The 19093-nt window shown below is 34.9% G+C and overlaps 1 pseudogene; it reads right to left on the reverse strand.

The window, feature by feature from the left end:
- LOC144371202 (protein FAM151B-like) overlaps positions 1 to 13240 on the reverse strand; it is a 33958-nt pseudogene extending 20718 nt beyond the window's left edge.
- Between the last annotated feature and the right edge of the window lie 5853 nt (positions 13241 to 19093).

A 19093-nucleotide genomic window follows, 5' to 3' on the forward strand; every position in this document is an offset into this window, starting at 1 on the left:
GCGTGTGTCACAATCTGGAAATTTTCACCTGAGCACAGATTTATTCCAACATTTTGCAAACCTTGCACTAATTCAGGAAAATCTGTATTTTTACAGCTTAATAATGAGAGGGGTTAATTTTTTGAGTGTGAGCCTAGTCTGAGATTTGGACTTTCAGAATTAAACATTCTATGAGGCTTAACTATGCCCTAAAAAATGTTCACATCCTTTGATTCAATAATTCTTGTTACAAAAATCTTGCATAAGATTTTTTTAAATCAGAATTGAGGAAGAATAATAAAAAGATGTTCATTACTGCATGAGTTCTAATTTTTTTAAAAAAAAGGAAATATGAGGAAATTGGTTAAATAAATTACAGTATAATTTTTGATAAAACAATTCAGTCACTTAAAGTTATTTGTTTATAGAAAGCTTTGTGACATGGTGATATTAGGAAAAATGCAGGATAAAAAATTTATATTTACTATGATCTTACTCTAAGTCAGGATTGTGAGAAAACACCAAAAAGTTACTACTAGTAATGAGTCCTAATCCTGGTACTGGAAAGCTCTGACCTACTTCAATATACTTTAAATGCCCCATAAAGATTACCTATTATATTTACATTCTGTAAAATATCTAAGCTGATGAAGGAATGCGCCACCGAGGCTGTCTAATGCCACCACTCATGCTTATGTAAGAGAGACTGTAACCTTCTGGGGAATTGGACGTCCGCGGTTTAAAACACTTTGGGTTCCAGTGGTCAAACAACAGCATACACTAGTTAGTAGCTTGCAAAAGTCATGCATCGAGAAGGTGGCAGGCCGTGCTCCATGCCTTCCCTGCATTGTCAACCCTCAACCAATTCCCAAAGCAGCAGCGCACTTGACCATGGGCTATTCCCTATTCTGTCTATTGAAATTATGGGCTGGGCAAGTGTCACGATCCCTTCAAACCAACCAAGATCTCCAAATAATAAACCAGCCGTTCTCGGGCACCCTAAACGCTCTTTCTTTAACGCCCTCCGGGGAACCGTGGTTCTCTACCACAGGATGGTGGGTGTGCGCCCATCCCTGGCCGCCAGGAGCCGCTCAGTTCAAGGAAAACTAGGTGAGGAGAGCTAAGAAGACCTGAAACACTCCCCTGCCGCCAGACGAGCCTCTCAGAGAGGCCCAACTCCGGGCTCTGGCTCGGGAAGGCGGGCGGCGAGCTCGGGGCTCAGGGCCGCGCTGCGCACTATGACCGAGCCCGCCCAGCCGGAAGCCCTGGGGACCCCTGCTTACCGGGCCCTGCAGGCGCTGTCATGGTGACGGACGCCCGCCATTTGCGCAGGCGCTGAGCGATGGGCAACCAGCCAACAATCGCCCTCGTGGCAGGGGGACTCGGAGAACTACGAGCTCCTAGCTCCTGGGCGCACCAGCAAGGCCGAGGCGGAAGGCGCGGGTAGCGCCGCGCCTGCGCAGTTTCGCCTGCCCATGTGGCTGTCGCCGTGGCCGTGGCGGATAGTGCTATCCTAGGGAAGACCACAGCGATGGGAAGCATTTGCTGGTGTGGGGCACGAATTTCCAAATAAGTTGGATATATTTTCTTTTTAATCTTAGAAAGGGTATCGTTATTACTCCATAAAAAGGAGTGTTGTTGCACAGGATATTTAGATGAAGCTTCAAGTTTTCTCTCCCCTTCTCCAAAATTCAGTTATGAAGACACGAATTGGTGTGAAAATACTTTGTATATAAGCAGAGATATGGAAAAAAATGTGCTTTATATGTGTAATAAAAATTGTAATGCATTCTGCTGTCATATATAAATAAAAATAATTTAAAGAAGAGAAAAACAAGAAGAGGGAAGAAACCAGTATTCATTAGCATCTTAAAAGTGTAATCAAATCACAAATAATTCTTTATATTTAACCTAAAACATATGGTTCTTAGAATTAATTCCTCTTTTCTTATTTAAATAGTTACTCAAGTCTTAAGACAAACTTAAATGGTAAAACCATAAAATTGCTGTCAACTTTTATTATCTAAAAATAAATCGATTATATCATTTGATCCACTATTTATATTCCATATTTTCGGATATTTAAATTCTATAAATATGGACATTTATTTATATATCCATATATTCCACCTGTATTTTTTCTAAAGTCACTTTTAAGAATTATAGCATAAGCTGGGGTTGTAGCTCAGTGGTAGACTGCTTGCCTAGCATGTGTGAGGCACTGGTTCAAGCCTCAGCACCACATAAAAATAAATAAAATAAAGGTATTGTGTCCATCTACAACTAAACAAAAATAAAAAGAATTATAGCATAATTGAGCATATTTCAATAGCTCTAACTCTATCAACATACCTGTCTAAAACATTTCAAAAGCCAAACATGATGAAAGTGATCTTCCTCACTTGGTATATTTTGCAAAGTATTCTGTCATTACAGTTGAAAACTTTGCTATCCAGTTTTTCTGAGCCTAATGTATACACATATTTATTTTATATGATCTGGAAAACCTCTCACACTGTGCAGAAATCCTTGATTTTCAGTTCATATGCTATAAAATATAAGTCTATAAAGTCCTCCACATTATATAATGGTTACATACATATATAGTCTTCATTACAAGTAATACAAGTCTCATACAATTTCAAAATAATGGAGCCAAAAGCATCATGAATTGCAACCTCCAAAACCATAGGCCAAAATAAAACTTTTCTCATTATAAACTGATTATCTCAGATATTTGTTAGTGATTGAAAACTAACCCACTCACACACAAACACAAAAAGCAATATCAAATATTTTTTTTACCTTATTAATGAAGAGTTAGCAAAATAGTAAGGTTGTCTTATAAAGAATTAGGGAAAGCAAAGTGTTTATACTGTCTTAAAAATAGAAGCATTGAACAAGATGCTAATTTAAGCTCAAATTTGATTAATATCATACAGGCAATAAAGTAATTCTGAGGGGTCATTTTTATAATGGGGCTTTGAGATGCTTCCAAATATCTTGCCTAATTTGATGTTTTGAAGGATTCCCTGCCTCTCTATAAGAACATAGAATTTTATTAGACCTTATTTGAGAGAACTCAGAGTGAACCTCTGTTTTCTGAAGAATGTCACCCCATACCTTTGATCCTTTGATTCCTCATACTGAGTTACTGACCTCAACTCCTGGATTTCAAAACTCAAATGGTGTGACACAGTTTTATTCAGGTTTTTTGTTTTGTTTTGTTTGGTTTTTCTGCTGTGACTTCAAGGATCTGACCAGAACAATAGTAGAGGAGGAAGAGTTTATTTAGGGGCTCATAGTTTCAGAGATCTCAATCCATAGACAATAGGGTCTATTCCTCAGGGCTCAAGGTGAGGCTGAATATCATGGCAGAATAGTGTGGCAGAGGGAGGCAGCTCACATGATGATCAGGAAACAGAGACTCCACTCTCCACACACCACCACTAATGCTAAAGCAACAATTAATACAATTGAAGCTATAGAAAACACCTATTCTTTTATTTTATGAAAGATATAACTCAGGATTACTTACTGTCATTACTGATATAAGTTGATACATTTCTGTTTATTGTGCCAACTAACTTTGTGTGAAAATAAAAATTAATTATGCAATTTTGTTCTATATTTTTTATGGACAGTTGGTTGCAATTACTTGGCTCCCCCGCAATCTGTGAGCCACAAGATATCTACAGGATCACTAGAAATGCACAGAATAGAAGTTCTGTTTTTAGAGATCCATTTTGATACATGAATAGACACACAAACAATATGAATAAGCAAGGGAACAAAGCATGCCAAACAAACCAGAATGACTCAAAAGCAGATTCCACAAAAACCACAGTGAAGAAAATATCAGAGAAGCAATTTTGAAAGTTTATATTTCAACTGATCTATGAGATAAAAGATAATGTAAAAAGTAAAATCACAGAGAAGACACAAGAAGTAAAATATCAATAAGGAAATAGAAGTTCTAAAGAATAATTAATCAGAAATTTTCAAAATTCAGAAATCAATAAACCAAATTAAAAATGCAATGCAAAGCATCACCAATATACTAGATGACTTAAAGGACAAATATTCAGGTAATAAATAAGTAGTGCATAATCTTGAAAATAAAGTTCATCATGGAGAAAAGATGTTACCAGACCATGAACAGAATATATATATATAATAAGAAAAGGCCAAATTTAAGATTCACTGTGATAGCTGAAAGTATTGAATTTCAAAACAAAAAATGAACAATCTTTTCAATGAAATAACTGAAAATTTCCAAAATCTTAAGAATGAAATGAAAAATTAAACACAGGAGGTATATACAACTCCAAATATATAGAATTACAACACTCCTAGCCACAATAGTATGAAAATGCCTAACATACAGAATAAGTATAGAATTTTACTTATAATAGAATTTTAAAACCTGATAGTGAAAAATGATTGGTCATATTCAGAGGCAAACCGATCCAGATCTCAGCTGATTTTTCAAAGACCCTAAAAGCTAGGAGGTCTTGAAATAATATATACTAAGCTCTGAAAGAAAACAGATTTTGCATAGAATACTAAATTATATCAGATTTTAATATGAGATAATAACATCCATAATAAACAAAAGTTAAAAAAAATCACAACTAGACTGCTGGCATTATAAAACACACTCAATAAATATTTTATTAAGAAAAAATAAAATATGCAAATAAAAACATACAGAAACTAAAAGAATAGTTAATCAAAGTAGAATCTATTTCAACTTGATAACTAGAAATGAACCAAAATAACAGGAAACATAAATCATCTCTCAATAATAACTCTGAATGTTAATGGACTCAACTCATCAACACCCTTTCCAAGGAGTAGCACATGCCCTGTCAGGAGAACAGAGCTTCAGTGTTTTCTTCATTTAGACATAGAAGCAACAATTCTATGCCTGATATGGTGCTAGTCAAGTTTTTTGGCATATACTAGGCACCTAAAAATTCTTGGTTGAATTGCATACAACCATCTTATTCCTCCTGCAATTTCTATATTGACCTGGGGATGTGACTTAGACACAAAATCCCTCTAGGTTCAATCCCCAGTTACAATAAAAAAATAAAATAAAATGTGTATGCTACATAATGACACTTTGAACATAACAGACCATATACATGTAGAAGGTTTCATGAGATTATCTTGCCTAGGGATATCATAGTCATCTTAGTTTGTTGAAATGTACTCTATAATGTTTGCAGAATCATGAAATTGACAAACAATGCATTTCTCAGATCATATACCAATCATTAAGTGACATATGACTGTGTGTGTGTGTGTGTGTGTGTGTGTGTGTGTGTGTGTGTGTGTATCTCCAAGCATTCTGCCCTGTTTGGATTTTTGTCATTTGTAAATAGTGAACACACAGGTTAATGATATTAATATTTTAATGCCAAGTTTAAAAATTCTCAGTCTCAGTGATCTGAGTGTTTCATAACCTTAGGAGTACTCTTAAGACAAATTTGATTTTAGTTTTAAGAAATAATTCTTAATATCAAAGCTTAAACTGTTTGCTTAACTTTTAGACAACCAATAAAATGCCTCAGAATTTTTTAAATGACAAATTTATTGATATATAATTCATATACCATGAAATTCGCCCTTTTAAAGTATGCAATTCACTGATTATTAGGATATTCACAGAATTTTGTAACCATCAACACAGTCAATTTCAGAACATTTGTATCTCTTCAAAAGGAAATCATATACACTTTAGCTATCACCCTCTTATTATTTCAACTTTCCTACCCCCAGCCATAAGCAGCCACTAATGAGCTTGCAGTTTCCATAGATTTCTTATGGACATTTCATAAAATGAATAGACTCAGACAATACGTAGCCTTTTGTATCTGGCTTCTTTCATTTTACATAATATCTTCAGGGTTCATCCTTGTTGTAATATGTATCAGTGTTTCTTACATTTTTATGGCTGAATAATATTCCATTGGATTGATTTAAACACACACACACACACACACACACACACACACACACACACACTTTATTTCTCCATTCATCAGTTGATAAACATTGGGTTGTTTCCATTTTGTGCATGTTCTGGAATTTATCCTGGGAATATAACCGAGGTAGTACATAAAGAACACATTATATTTATTATAACATTATGAAAGTGAAAAACTTGAAGTTACTGGAGTCTCCAACACTAAGGAATTGTTTCAGTTATGGAGCATCTGTATGATGGGTAACTCTATGGCTCTTCAGATGGTGTTGTATAAGAATTCATGGCAGAAAAATGTTGAGAACTAATTTTCAAGTGGCAAAACAGTACATAAAGTGTGATCCCACTTTATAAAAATGTTTTATATGCATAGAAAGGAGGTTGGAATCATATGTAACAGAAAACAGAAATTCTTTCTACATGGTAGGATTATGAGGGGTTATTTTCCTTTTATGCCTTTATTTTCTAATTTTAAAAAATTCTAGTAAGTACTTATTGAACACATAGTAAGTGCCTCACATTGAATGGCACATGAAAAAAGGAATGTATGGACTTATTTATTGTGTGCACACATATATATGCATCAACTTTTGAAGATGTGACAGGATCTTACTACCAGCAGTAGGATGTTATATTGTAAGTTTAAATAGATTAAGACTTACTGATGGCATACTTAGCAGATAAGAAAGACATTGAATCACTTTTTCTGGAGTGGTGCTGTATATTTTTGCCTTCTCAATGGAATGTGTAGCTATTCTTTTTCTACAGGAAGTGATTGAAAACAGAATGCAGAGTTTATTTATACCAACCTGGGGTCACACCAACAAATATAAATATAAAAATTTATAATGCAAATGAGACTCATTTCAAAGTAATTCCTTAAATCAGAACACAAACTCAGCTTGGCCTATTCTGAGTAGTTCTAAATAGTATTATACTGTCACGATTTTTATTTTTAATTTATATTATTTGCAAATGTATATCTTTGATTAGGACTTAGACTGTTACTAAAATTTTATTTTATCCATGATGTATTTTTTAATTCTTTGATATAGAGAAGGGTCTTATTTTTTAAGTATTTCAGTGAAAAATGAGTTCATTGTGAACGCATCCTTTGAAATGTATTTTCTTCATTGCAGGTCCACCTAATCATCTCGTGAAAATGGTTTCTCTATGGAAAGCTTTGTTTGCTTCCTACAAATACATGCTTATGCCCTAAGGGATGTGTTATAGTCCTTGTGGATATGGTATTTAGTATGTGGATTTGTTTTTTGTTTTACAAGAAATTTGCCTGTTTATTTTTTAATAGATTGTTTAGGATGAGGAGTCTGCGTCCTTACACAGTAGTGTGAAGAATTCCTCCCATCATTCCCCAAGTAAGCCCAGTTGCTGTTTATGAGCAGTTCCAGTTTTTTTGTAGTATAATCTAAACCTGTTATTTCCCTGCTGTATAATAAGTCAGATTCGGAACAACAACAACAAAAAAAACCTGCTCCCCCCAAAAAATATATTTGCCAATTCCAGATATACACAATCTGTGTGGGAAAAATTTCAAATGTATCTGAAAGACACAAAAGTAGATTTGACCAATGGCAAGATATCCCTGTCCTTGGATACAACTCAGCACTATAGAGAGTCCAGTTTTAAGTTATGGAGATGGCCTGAAGCAACACATCTGCATATATCTTGTTTGAAAAATGGTCATACTTCACAATTTCAAACAATAACTAAATCAACAAATACACAGAATATAAACAAGCAAATAAACTATTTCAAACACATAATTTAACTATACTGAAGTGGAAAACAAAATAACTCAAATAACTTCTGAACATTACTTTGACTCCATGCCATCTGACAATTATAAACAAATCATAATTGCCATTTCTTTTGTTTTATAACAGTGCCCCATTTAACTCTGAACCTACTTTCAATGCATTCTAGGATCGAACAAGGAAGTAAAAATATGAGATCCAGGTTTCTCACTTTCAAGAGAAAGGAAGTACAAAAATAAGAAAATACAACACAACTCTATTGTATTGCACTGGAACTTAGGTTCAGTACAAACTCATAGCAAGATACAAATAAAAAAGAGAAGAGACGCATGTACATGGAGGGTGTGTGTGAACACACACACACACACACACACACACACACAGAATTTCCTGACTGTCTGCACTAAGACCTAGAATCAATGACATTCTAGTAAAGAATCAACAGTACACCTAGCACCCAGATCCTAACCCTCAATGCCATCATTAGTGAATAAGGAACCACAGATGGCTGGAATTATAGCTAATTCAGGGTGGGGCAGAATTACAAGGTGAGTCTAGAAAATAAGGTGCCAGAAATCAAAAACACCTGAAGAATGAAGAGTCAATGTCAGGACACAGAAACCACTGCTTGAAGCTGGGCGCAATGGCACATGCCTGTAATCCCCGTGGCTTGGGAAGCTGAGGCAGGAGGACTCCAAGTTCAAAGTAAGCCTCAGCAATTTAGTGAGACTCCATCTCCAAAAGTAAAAAAAGGTGAGGAGGGGTTGGGGATATGGCTCACTCTAAGTGCCATAAAAACAAAAAAACAAACAAACAAACAAAAAAAACCACTGCTTTAAAGGACTTCCCACTGGCCATGTATGGAACAATTTGAGCATAAAAATAAATTACTGTAATAACAGATTAGATTCCACTTAATAAAACAGGAATCCATGAGTCCATGCTAATATCAATATATTTAAAAAAATAAGAGTGAAAAAGAAAAGCTCTTTCTTACAGAATTTCAACTAAAAAATGCAAAAGAAATAACCAAATTAGAAAAACCACTATTTCACATAGTAGTAAATGATTTAGACTAAATCATCAATGGATATGAAAATTCTAGCAGCAAAATAGTGATCTAATCTCACAGCATTTCCCGGCAAAATATTTATTAATAAGGTACAAAAGAGTAACTATTCAACAAAGAATTCTGACTGACACTATTTTATTTTTATTTATTTATTTATTTTTAAAATATTTATTTTTCAGTTTTTGGCAGACACAACATCTTTGTTTGTATGTGGTGCTGAGGATCGAACCCGGGCCACATGCATGCCAGGCAAGCGCACTACCACTTGAGCCACATCCCCAGCCCACTGAAACTATTTTAAAGAAATAACAAAGTTATCATGAACATCAGGAATGAGACAAACTGGCATCATACTGCCACATAATTGCACACTGAGAAGACACAGCACCATTTTTGTAGTATTCCTGCCTGAAATGCATAACCTTAAACTAACAATGAAGAAAAACAGACCAACTCAAACTGGGAGACATTCTATAAAACAACTGGATTGTACTCTCAAAAAATGTCAAGATCATGAAAGTTAAAGAAAAAGGAACTGTTACAGATTAAAGAAGCTTTGAAAGAGACAAAGTACTATTTGTGTTCTTGGATTGTACTCTGGCTTGATTTTTGTTTTTTTGCTCCAGACACTATGGAAACCTAACACTCTCTAAACCATTGAGACCATGAATATGGTCTTCACATTAGGCAGTGTCATTGGCAATATCCTGATTTTGTAACTGTACTATGGTAAAGTAAGAGAAATGTTCTTATTCTTAGGAAACACATGGACGTATTTAGGTGAAAAGAATCATGATGACAGCAACTTACGCTCAAGTGGTTTATGAAAAGTGTGTAGAGACAAAACTGTAATGAGAATGTACTAAAATGTTAACTAGGAAATCAGAGAATGGTATGTGTTACTATTCTTGTAACTTCTCAGTGAATGTGAGATTATTTCAAAATAAAAAAATGCTTCAGACAATGTATTTATTTTACATGTTGCTTTATCAGTAAGCACAAAAATGTTTCATGCAGTAAAAAAGAAATCTAATAAATTTAAAAACATTCTTTTCATTGCACAGAAACTCTAAGTGATAAGAGAGAACAGTCAGTTTATTTGGCAGTTCCATTTGTTTTTAATGGTATACAAAGTAACAATGTATCTTGTAATCAATGGAGTCTTATGCTCAAAAAAATACAATACAAAGTCTCATAGAAAAAAATTGCTCAAAAAGGCAAAAACAACTAGCCCTACCATATGTTCTCAGAAAAAAATACCAATTCTAAGAAAATATAATTCAGTAAAAAAGCCAAAGTAACTTTCTTATCAAAATAACTATTAATACCTTGTGTTGCTAGAATAATCCCACATGGCCACATCTAGGAGGCTTCGAACCCAGTTCTTTGAGGGCTCCTTGAGAAATTTTTGCTAGTAGATCCCTACTACAAGATCCTCTACAGTGAGAAGTTCTAGGTCTTGCCTGAATTCTTCCATATGTAAAGAAAAAAACAATTAGTGAAGGTGTGTATCAAAATGGAAACAGGTACTATAACACACTTCTGCAGTGACCCATTGTTTTACTTACCTAATACTCTTGCCATTCGTTTCAAACACCAATTGACTCTGGCTCTATCATCAGACTGGACAAGGGGAAAAATTTATTTGTATTGTATGCCTACCTTAAGTTGCTTTTATTTAATTAATGCTGTCCTCTCAAATGGGTGGGGGGAGATATAGGGAATAAAGACTGAAGAATTTGATAACTAAATGAGAACTATTAAAAACAAGTGATATAAATTAGAAAAAAACTATTGTTACTACTCACCAGTTACATTTACCTAGCAATGCTAACAAAGTGAGACTTAAGATACGCAAATGCATAAAACTATTAAGAAGGAAAATATAATATAATCTGCTCATGATTAATAAGTACAAAAGTTAAAACCCAATTTCTCTGACTCCTAGCCTAGAAGAATTCAGATAAAATAAATAATATAGTTTTCTCTCAGCATTACAAAAAATGGGGGATGCTACATTAGACTTTCTGTAAAAGATAATCTTGTGTGGAATAATAGATGTTCAGAAAACAGCATCCATTCTTCATGTTTAAAAGACACTGCAGATATTTCAAAAGGAAAAGCTCAGAAAATATGTTATCTATCCAAGTGAAAATATATTCAGCTTTATAGTCTTCAAAATCTCACCCAAATCAGTGAAATTTAAAAGAAAAGGAATTATATATTAATCACTCTGAAACTACTCAGAATTAATCTCACACACACAGTTAATACACAGACAAGAATTCTTTTTCTAGGTGCTTTCTGTGGATGTTCCGGTATCTAAATGAATACCTTACGAACTATTAACTGGAAATTACCTTGCAGTAGATAGGTGGCTAGTTCCCTGGGTTTGGATGAATAAATCTATACAGGTTTTGTAATACAGTTGCTTGGTCATGCCCCAATTCAAATTCTTGTGACTAGAATCACCTGAAGGAAATAAAAAGGAGGTAGAAGTTCAAACTTTGAACAATATAAATATTATGGTGTAGTCTAGAAGTAGGAGTAAGAGAAGAGAATAGTGGGTAGTTCATATTTAAGCACTTGTTCCATGTGCTGGTATGCTTAGGTACTTAACATTTTAATTCATAGTCTTAGTCACTTTAGGAGATTGATGATATATACAAAAGTAAAGGCTACTGAGGATCCCAGAAATGGGTAGAGAAAGATAACAGTTGGTAAATGTGGGGTCAGGACCCAAAACACAGGCTAAAGTGAGCAAGCCTGCAGTGTTTTCACTATCCCCATGCTGCCTCTTGGGAATATTTTGTTAGTAGGGCTGGGGAACACTGTAGTAATGACTACTTTTTAAGAGGTTGTATGATGAAGACTTTCATTTCCAGAATAGACCAAATAATTTGAACCAACTATCCAGGAAAAGAAATAAAATTCCTTGGGAATATTAAGAGCACATGACAAGAGTAAAGAATTACTAAGTCAAGGTACACAAGAATACAGAAATCCAGAGAAGCAAGGTTAATTTTGGAAAAGTTTTACCCTGGGTTATTTTACCAGTTCGAAAAGAGAAAGCAGATGGCTGAGCAGTGTGCTTTTGCAGTTTTGGGGTTTCAACTTCTAGAAGCAGAGTTTCTAGAAGCCCAGCTAAGATAACAATATTACAGGTCCCAAATAACTTACTTTTTCAAATACTTTATAATCAAGTACAAAAAGACAAGAATGAGAATCAAAATAAAGTTGATAAAGATCCACAAGTACTTCAGATAAATAATTATGCTTATGTTTGACAAGTTCAAATTATGAATTTCAATGTAAAATTAAGAACTATAAAAAGAGAATGGAGGGGGCTGGGATTATGGCTCAGTGGAAGAGTGCTTGCCTTGCACACATGAGGCACTGAGTGTGATCCTCAGCACCACATAAAGTAAATAAATAAGCAAAATAAAGGTCATAGTTGCATCTCTGGGATAAAACCAGCTTGGTTATGATGTACAGTCTTCTTACTTTGTCATTGAAAATTATTTGCTAATATTTTATTAAGGATTTTTGCATCTAAGTTATCAGTGTTATTCATATGTAGTTTTCTTTCCTTGATGTGTCCTTATCTGGTTTTAGTATGAGTGTGAAACTAGCTTGATGGAATGAATTTAAGTGTTCCATCCCTTTCTGCCTCATGGAATTATTTGAGGTTCATTGGTATTCGTTTTTCTTTAAAATTTTTGTAGAATTCAGCTAAGAATCCATCTGGTCTTGGACCATTCTTTTTGGAAGTCTTTTACTACGATTTCTCTCTCATTGCTAGTTATTGGTCTTTTGGGTTTTCTGTCTTCTTGATTCAGTTTTGGCAGGTTGTATATATCTATATATATCCAATTCTTCTAGGCTACCCAGTTTATTGGAGAATAAATAGTTTCTAATGTTCCTCAAGATTTCTGTGATGTCTCTGTGATTTCTCTTTTTTTATCTCTAATTTTATTAATTTGAATCTTCTTTCTTTTTGTTGATTTTGCTAGGGGATGATCAGTCTTGTTGCCGAGTTCCTGCCGCCACTGCCGCCGCCGTGGCCGCTGCGTTCCTGCCGTCGCCGCCGCGTTCCGGCCGCCCGACTGAGGTCTGCTTTGGGGGCAGTTAGGGCTGTGGTAGCGGCGGCGGCAGCTTCGTTCCTGCCGGGAAGTAGGGCAGTGGGGATGGTGTCCATATGGCCTTCAGCTGGGGCGGTGGCGGCGCAGCTTCATTCCCGCTGCGAGGTAAGGTGGCGGGGCTGGGGTCCTGGGGGGTGGGCAGTTAGGGCGGCTGCACGGCAGTTACCTTCACGCCAGGAAGTAGGGCAGAGGGGATGGTGTCCCCGTGGGCTTCGGCTGGGGCGGTGGTGGCGGCAGCTTCATTCCCGCCGCGAAGTAAGGCGGGGGGCCTGGGGTCCATGTCGGGGGCAGTAGGGACGTCGGCAGCTTCCTTCAGGTGGCAAGGTAGGATGGCAGGGCTAGGGTCCTGGGGGGTGGGTAGTTAGGGCGGCTGCGGCAGCAGCAGCGGCAGCAGCAGCTATGTTCACACCAGGCGTCCATGTCACCAGTGTCCCCGAGCTGCGGGGCCTTTTGGCTGCTCCTATTACTTGGTGGCTGGGGCGGCCTTCCCCACAAAGGGCCGCGGAGCTGCATGGACACTGTCAGCAGCAGCGACAGCGGCAGCGGCTCGCCTATGAGGGCGCAGACATTTATTGCAGTTCTTGGGGCTTTGTTGTTTTTCCTTGGGCTTTTACCCTTCTTTTCGTTAATTTTGTATAAAATGTTCCTTGTGATGTAAAGATTGAGCAAGGAACCTTGGTGATGTGGGGAGCTTTGCCGAAAGTGCAGTTTGGATTCTGCTTTTCCCATGGTGGTGGCTGGATGAATCTTCATTGCTGGCACTGGAAAAGGCTAGGGCAGATTGTTAGTTGAGTTTTAAATTTCCCAGTGTTGTTTTTAAAGGTTCTACGGGCATAGAAGAGGGATGTTCACCTTAAATAAGCATATGAGCGGTTAACAGGGAATGTTTTCCTCTGGGAAAGGGAATTTGGTAGCTCTGACCCATGTCAGTCTGTGAATATTTAGACCTTTAGTGACTTTTTAACATTTTTTATAAAAACCTGTTATTTACAGTGTGTCATATGTTGTTAATACTCCTTGCCTTAAGTTACCTGGCAAATCTTTTTCATGCCTTCTGAGAAAGTAGACAATTGATAGATTATCCATGGAATGGAAAAAAATGTGAGTGGGTGATTTCAGACAATACCTGAGAGCTGGCATTGTAAGACTCATCCTATCCCCAGTAACATTTTCATACAATAAATGTTAACACTTTTGAAGCCTTTTTATAAAGATACAATTTGGGAATGATATTAAGATAAGGAAAAGCTGTTTATTGATTTCTTAGATTAACATTTCTTCCCTTTTCTCTTTAAAAAAGTTTTCCAAGTGACAACTTCATGAAGATAGCCAGTGATAAGCAAATGTCTGATGATGATGACAGCCCCAGCACCAGCAGTGGCAGTTCAGATGTGAACCAGCAAGACCCTGCTGCTCTAGAGCCTGAAGATCATGAAGAAACAACCTTCTGCCACCCATAGGAAGAAGAGCACCAAACTCTCTAGGAAAACCACTGGTAAGTTATCCACTAGTGCTAAAAGGTAACATTGTCAGGTTGTCTCCCAAGCAATTAGCTGCTTTTATTTTTACATCAAGAACAATACTGCAGAAATACTTCATGACCAATTTTATTTGTACTTGAATGAATTGTCATCCTTTAGGGAACATGAAAACATCCTCACTAAAATTATGCTTCTAAGCAAACTTATTCTATACTTTGGTAATTTCAGCAAGAGTCCTAGAGACTGAATTCTCATCCTGACAGTTTAAGGAGTTGGCAAGGAAAATTTGTGAAACTGAATTAGATGGTACATTGGGGATGTTTCCTTTTGTGAGTTATACTCTTGAGTGAAATTAGCACGTGTCCACGTGGGTGTCAGTCCAGGCATCTGTGGTGGCAGCTTCATAAAAGGAAATGTGTAACTTTTTATGAAAGGAAATGATCAAAAAAGATTATATTTGCTAAAAAATGTTGAATGTCAGGCCTTGGCTTTTTTTGAAAGCAGATTTTAAATTTGCTTAGTTTTACAAACAAGTCTTTAAATCCTGCATAATAGGTACAATTTTTTGTAGTCATCCCTCCTTGTTCTAACAAAAAAAAAACTGAAAAGTAGCCATTAACAATCTCAGGTGTCACTTTGCTGTTAAAACTTTGCACATCTTTAAAACTTCTGGATGTTCTTGACATAGTATTGAAAATCAACAGCAGGAAAAAAACATTTTGTTGGTTGGAAGTGAAAAATTATTTGTTTCCTGCTGACTTTTATTTTCTATGATGGCAAAAAAATCCATCAATGGGACTCCATCAGTGATAGTGGTTGTATTGTGTAGAACTCTTGAATCAAACATAAAAGGTACCTATAGCATTACCTAATTTGATGTTTTGTTGTTTTTCATTGATCACAACTAAAAGAAAAAGAGAATATAAAACCTGATCAATTATTGCATTTTATAGTGATTCATGTTCTTATTTTTCTATACATTTTCACCATCATTGCACCATTAATCAAACACTAATGAACTTGAGAATATTATATTGAATAGCAGCAGTCTTTGAAATAATTTAAAATTCTTCTCAGTGTGTTGTAATCTTGTGGAGAAAACATTAAAGAACTTTTGAAAACATTGTAAATTTCAAGAAAATCACAGAAATGCTTTTTCTCTTTACCTCAAGGCCCTCTTTCCTCCAAGAGTATGAAATTTAAATTTACATGCTGTACCTAAGATCAGAGAAAAGAAATGGTTAAGTAAGATTGCTAAAATAGTCCTTGGAAGTTTTTCATTGGTAAAGGTATTTGTATATTTTAAACTTTTTTTAAACAGATTAAATATTGACAAAACTATTAATGTGCTCTTGCAATAGCTTTCTAACTTTTACCCCAGTAAAAATGGATTGAAGTCATTGTCAAAAATATTCTAGTGCTTTTCCTCCTTCTGTTTTGTCTCATTTGCATATAAGCTTCAAAGAGAATTTCTTTGGTAAAAGAGTTTTAAAATAGATTTTATATCATTTTGTTGAGTAGTAGTGGAGGACTTTCTCAAATCAGGTGTAAATGACTTACCTATTTACAGTAGCAAGTGAGAAAAAAGCTTCAATTTTCTGTAAAAGAGTTTGGGTTATGCCTCTGAGAACAAAGAGGAAGCAGTCATGTTAGCATTACTGAAGGCAAAACCAGCCTTCATTTACCTGCATGATGGTAGAGGGCATTCTGTTTTTCTGGTTATTCTTTAGACTGTCTCAAATCCTTTTTGTCTGTTCCCATTTCACTAATGGAATTCAGAAGGATCTAGCTGAAATAACCCTTAATCCTCTCCTAACTGCAAGTAAGAAACAAATTTTGTTGTTTTGATTTCTAAATTGTGGAAACAATATTAGGAGATGAATGTATTATCCTTGTATGTATGTGCAACAGAAGAGGCTAGCTAGCTATGTTTGCTTCCTTAAAGCTTTGCAAGTGCTTTAAACAAAAATTGCCTAGGTAATTAAATTAAATTAGGAGAAAAATACTCTTAGCATGTATCATATATTCTGTACTTATGAATATAGTGATCTTGTGCTTCTTGCTGAGATTTGTTTGAGTGGTGTTGATTTTTCTGTTGTTTTTCTGTGGAATATATTTATTCACAAGTATTTTGTAGAAACCTGTAAGGTTTTAAGTTTTAAAGTTGGTGCTTGTGTACAATCTGAATTGATTTTCCAAATTTAGAAATTGTTGAATATGGTGTTACAAAATGTAAAAGCATTAAACAGGAGTATATTTGTATCTGTTTTATTTATTCAGTAACTTGCCTAAAGGACAAATTTTATGTGCTAAGCTATGGTTGTAGTTGTTATTTTCTAGAAAACACATTGTTGGAATTATTTACATTTTAAGCAAATATCCTAATGACTTGGGAAAATTCTTAGTCGTAAATTAATTGGAATTGTGAGAAGAATCAAATTCAGTGGAACTCAAGAATTTAAGATTGGTTGACAAATTGTATTAAAAGTAGCTGGTTGATTTTTTTTCATTTGTGTCTTATATAGTGTTCTGTTTATTTTTGAATGGTGACTGTATGGTTGACAAAATTTATCAAATTTAGAGAGCAATATTATAAATAAATTGAATAGAATTATGTGCTCAAGAATGAGAGGGGAAGGGATGCTATAATTAAGGCAGTGTTGTGCTTTGATATAAAAATGTTTTGGTGTTTAACCTGTGATTTTGCTACAAATTGTGTTTGCACATGTTGATCAGCACCATCTCTGAAGACTACTTGAGACATAATAAGGAATAATCCATTTGCTACTTATTGTGTGTGTTAACCAGATTCCCAGATAAGGGGGATCTGATCCTGATTTATCCAGTGAATTAACAGTTTTGCTTATATTTGTAGTTACAGCCATTTCAGTTTATAAAGGAGACATGAATGTGAACTAATTATAAACAGAGTGGTATGTCAGATCTCAAAATATTACTTAAAAAGTATACTGCTCAATAGTGTAGCCACTGGCCACATTCTGACCATGGACCAGGATATTGTGGTTAGTTCAAAATGTGATATGCTGTAAGTGTGAAATGCATTCTGGATTTTGAAAACTTAGTACAATTTGTAAAAGAATAAATATTTTAAAGATATTTATTACATGTTGAAATAATATTTGGCATGTTTAGTAAGTGTTTTAAAATTGTATTTTTATAATTAAGCATAGTTATTAGAAAATTCAAAATTACATGTGTAACTTGCATTATAATTTTGTTGAACAGTATTGCTTTAGAGAAGAAGTAAATCAGTATTTCTTTTAGCCTTCTAAATGGTGTGTCAAATCTGTACCATTTAGGAGGTCAAGTTAAATTTGCTCTGTGGAAGAATCACTTAACTTTCAGAGTATATTCTGATAATTTTCATTATGAAAGATGTAAAGATCTGTCAATTTAAAACTCACATGTCTTAAAGTTGCATGTCAGGTCAAACGTTTTTAAGGGTTTCTGTTGATTTTCTGCAAATGGCTTAAACCAGTGTATGAATATACATCTAGAGAGCATAGTAGACATATTGAATGCTTTCAGTGCAGTAATGTACTGGTACATTTGGTAAAGAAATGTACTTTAATAAGTGTTTAACCCAGGACTGTTTCCACAAGGTCACAGGATTATTTTAGATGGAGTAAAATCTTTCTGTGAAATAGAAAGTAAGTTTCACTTATCACATATTTTTTCTCTTTATATACCAGATTTCATTTAAGTTCATGAAATAATGCTTAACATTTAGTGATTTAACTAGTGAAAAAATAAAACTTTGGGCTTGCTTGTGCACAGTAACATGGAATACTTATATCTATTTTCTTTTGTCACAGTCTTTGGTGACTGTTGGCTATTGAAAAGGATATATTTTAACTTCTCTAGTTCTTTAATATCTGAGTTTGTTTGTGGCTGTGTAAGTGATTCAGGAAAAAAACAAATGTAAAATACAAGTTTCTTAGGAAATTAGAAGTTATTTCTTACTACTTTGGGGAGAGACTTTTTTCCATGTACCTCATATGTAAAATAATGCAGATGCTTTTGTGTGTCTTTGGATTCTCCTGGGTAAAAGGTTAGTTTTTGTAATTTTGATAGAAAAGCCTAAATTTGTGTTGTGTTTTTGCTTTCATGCCAGAAAATGCAATAGATTTTGGTATTATATTTCTTTTAACTCATAGCTGCATAAATGAGAATTTTAGCTTTATGGTAGTTGTATTATTTAGATTTTTAAATTTATGTTGTAATTAAAAATGGGATTCCACAATCATAAGTACATTTAGAATGTGGGTTAATATTGCATGAGACCTTTGAAACCTTATGCTTGCTACTTCCAGGTGCAATTATTTAATTATGGCTTTTGGTAAGGTTGTGTGTGTGTGTGGGGGGGTGTCTGTGTGTGTGTGTGTATAAACTTGTCAAAGTATGTGACAGTGTTAACTATACCTCAGGGAAGACATATTAAGTGTATCTGGGTACATTCAGGAAAATGTTGAATGAGATATAGAATTGTTTTGTACTAGGGAGATTTGTCTTAAATCCCTTCTTTTGTTTTAATTAATAAGTTATTCTTTAGTTATGTAATTAGGTCTAATATACACATCCAGGATGGCCTTTGGGTAGATATCATTGTCAAATTAAATGCATGACTTTAA

This window comes from Ictidomys tridecemlineatus, chromosome 16 (assembly GCF_052094955.1).
Source record: "Ictidomys tridecemlineatus isolate mIctTri1 chromosome 16, mIctTri1.hap1, whole genome shotgun sequence".
In the NCBI taxonomy this organism is placed as follows: Eukaryota; Metazoa; Chordata; class Mammalia; order Rodentia; family Sciuridae; genus Ictidomys; species Ictidomys tridecemlineatus.